Source organism: Muntiacus reevesi, chromosome 21, assembly GCF_963930625.1.
Source record: "Muntiacus reevesi chromosome 21, mMunRee1.1, whole genome shotgun sequence".
Lineage (NCBI taxonomy): Eukaryota > Metazoa > Chordata > Mammalia > Artiodactyla > Cervidae > Muntiacus > Muntiacus reevesi.
In genome coordinates this window covers 49,899,828-49,903,400 of record NC_089269.1, presented here as the reverse complement: position 1 = coordinate 49,903,400, position 3,573 = coordinate 49,899,828, and positions in this window count along the sequence as shown.

The following is a 3,573-nucleotide window of genomic DNA, read 5'->3' as shown; positions in this document are numbered from 1 at the left end:
GGGGCTGTTTTGTTCTGTTTTCTTCCATTAACATTCTCCCCATAGGCTCACTCTGAACTTTTTTATTGTTGTTAATTTCTATCACAGTATAGTTACTCTACAATGTCGTGTTAGTTTCTGCTGTAGAGCAAAACGAATCAGCTGTACACACATCCCCTTCCTTTTGGGTTTCCCTCCCATTGAGGTCACAGCAGTGCCTGAAGTCAAGTGCCCTGCACTATACAATATGTTCCCACCAGTTATCTCTTTTGTACATAGTGTCAGTAGTGTACGTGTCAGTCCAAATATCCCACTTTAATCTTTGCTTCTGACCTCCAGTTCGGTACAGTTCAGTTGCTCAGTTGTGTTTGACTCTTTGCAATCCCATGGACTGCAGCACACCAGACTTCCCTATCTATCACCAGCTCCCAGAGCTTACTCAAACTAATGTCTGTCGAGTCAGTGATGCCATCCAACCATCTCATCTTCTGTTGTCCCCTTCTCTTCCTGCCTTCAATCTTTCCCAGCATCAGGGTCTTTTCCAATGAGTTAGTTCTTCACATCAGGTGGCCAATGTATTGGAGCTTCAGTGTCAGCATCAGTCCTTCCAATGAATATTCAGGACTGATTTCCTTTAGGATGGACTGGTTGGATCTCCTTGCAGAACAAGGGACTCTCAGGAGTCTGACCTCCAGTTTTGCTATAACATCCTGCCCTGGCTTTGGGTTCAGCTCCAGTTTACTTTCTTCTCAAAGTTTTGGTGATATCTCATCTTCTTCCCCTCATCACTCTTGGCAAACCATTGGTGGCTTTCCCCTGTACCCTGGATTGTGTTATGGGGAGGTTATATTTGCACTTACTTCTGGTTGTTTTGAGGGTGAGAACCACTTGTTCATTTCTTTATCTTCCCAGAGCTTTGCAACGACAGTGTGTCCTGGGGGTGTCTGAGTATTGGCTTGAAATCTCCACTAGCTCACAGGTTCCTCCTTGAAATGTGTGAACTCCCAATGGAGCTTTAATCCAAGAGTTTCCCCTAGGTTTCATAGAGAGGCAAGGGTCTTGGTAGGATCCCCTAGCACACTTGACGGACTCACTTAGGGAGAGAGGAAGAGGCCTCAGGAAGGATCTGAGTCCCCTGCAGAATTGTATGGACATGAAGGAGAGAGATCAAGGAAACTACCTTGAAAGTAAACTCCGGGAGTTGGTGCTGGACAGGGAGGCCTGGCATGCTGCAGTCCATGGGGTTGCAAAGAGTTGGACATGACTGAGCGACTGAACTGAACTGAACTGACCCGCTTGAAACTTTCAAGGTGATTTCCTTGATCTCTCTCCTTCTTATCCATACAATTCTGCAGGGGACTCAGATCCTTCCTGCTGAGGCCTCTTACTCTCTCCCTAAGTGAGTCCCTCAGTGTGCTAGGGGATCCTACCAAGACCCTTCAAGCAGGTAAGTGTGAGTGTAATCATTCGCCCTCATGCTAAGACATCCTGTTTCCCAAAGTATTTTAACAGACACTTGCATTTTGACTCTCAGGGGAACCCTAGGAGCTGAGCATTTTTAAAATCCCTGCTGTGGATGGTGAAACTGAGGTTCCCAGAGGGTGATGAGTTTCTGGGGTTGAGGATCTGCCTTCAGAGAAGACAGGCAGAGCTGCCCCATCAGTGACCAGCTTCCAGAATTCCCTCCAGCTGAACCAGGCCTCCAGGAAGCTGGAGGGGGCCATGATGAGGAGGGTTGGTGATGGGGTGAAAGGATGGAGGAGACAGCCTGGGCCAAGCCAGTATGGGGGAGTTGATGGGTTCAGGCATGTCCTAGAAGAGAGGGCTCCCCGGATCCCACCTGCATGAACCTGGCACTGGCCTCCTCTGGCAAAGCTTGCCCTCACCCTGAAGACCCTGCTGTCCTGTAGCTGAGGACCCTCTGGCTTCCTCCTCTGCCCACATCCTAGGTGAGGACCCTGGGGCTTTCCCCTGCCAGCAGGAAGAGGAAGTAAATGAGAAAGTCAAGCTCAACCTAGGAAAGTGAAAGTGAAATTGCTCAGTCATGTCCAACTCTTTGCGACCCCATGGACTGTAGCCTACCAGGCTCCTCCATCCATGGGATTTTTCCAGGCAAGAATATTGGAGTGGGTTACCATGTCCTTCTCCAGGGGATCGTCCTGACTCAGGGATCGAACCCGGGTCTCCTGCATTGTAGACAGACGCTTTACCATCTGAACCACCAGGGAAGTTCAACCTGGGACAGAGGCTTAAAAAATCCCCCTCCACAGGCAGGGGTGCCCAGGGATCAGAGATGGAAGCACACACATTGCTCTTCCCCGCAAAGGGCCCCTCTTTCCTGGAGGTGTCCCTGATGGTTCTCTTTAGCGCCCCCCGCCTTTTTTTGTCAGTTGCTGAGTCGTGTCCGGCTCTATGACTCCATGGACCGCAGCACACCAGGCTCCTCTGTTCTTCACCATCTCCCAGAGTTTACTCAAACTCATATCCGTTGAGTTGGTGATGCCATCCAACCATCTCATCTTCTGTCTCCCCCTCTCCTCCTGCCCTCAGTCTTTCCCAGCATCAGGGTCTTTTCCAATGAGCCAGCTTTTCACATCAGGTGGCCAAAATATTGGAGCTTCCACTTCAGCATCAGTCCTTCCAATAAATATTCAGGGTTGATTTCCTTTAGGATGGACTGGTTTGATCTCCTTGCGGTCCAAGGGATTCTCAAGGGTCTTCTTCAGGACCACAATTCAAAAGCATCAATTCTTCAGCCCTCAACCTTCTTTATGGTCCAGCTCTCTCATACATACATGACTGCTGGAGCCCTGAACCTCCCAGATCTCTGTCCTGAGGAAGGAGGGCTCCCTTCCCTGGTCCAGGACACCATCAGTAGGACCTGCGAGTCAGTGTATACTAAAGTGCTCTCACCAGAGCCATGGGAGAGGGCTCCTGGTGGCCGTGCGGGCCCAGCGTGGGCACCGGACTTGGCGCTTGTTGAAGCTGGTCACTTGGTTGCCCCTTCTGCTGGAGCAGAGCTCCAGCGGCATGCAGAGTGTGACAGCTGGCAACGGCCAGCAGGCCATTGCAGCCCCTGGCAGGAGCGCTGTGGGCCAGCTCCAGGGGAGCCAGCTGCTGTGGCCTCCCACATTCAGGACATGCTTGGGGAGCAGCTCGCATCTGCCATAACAACCACTCTTGTCTTTGCCTAAAGGGTGTGTGTGTGTGTGTGTGTGTGTGTGTGTGTGTGTGTTAGTGACTCCTTTCAGCCCAAGGAGATATGTGTGATGTGTGGCACGCTTCCTTTTTCTTGCGTAGAAACTTAAGACTGTTCCCCCAAACCTGCCTCCCACCCTTGCTTTGGGTGGAGAAGCTGAAGTTTTTGCAGTGGCCGACAATGGGACCCCAAGGCTTCAATGCATGTGTGGTACCAGCCAGCCCCTCTGTAAGCACAGACAGTCTGCAAAGTCCCCCTGACTTCCCTGGAGAGAGTGCCTTCTCGAAGAAGGCTAGCTAAGTGTAAAAAGTCGTCTTTGCTGAAACATGCTGTTGGAAGCGGCCGGAGCTTAACTTGTAATGGGAACAGGGTTCACTTTAAAGTGCTGATTTCTT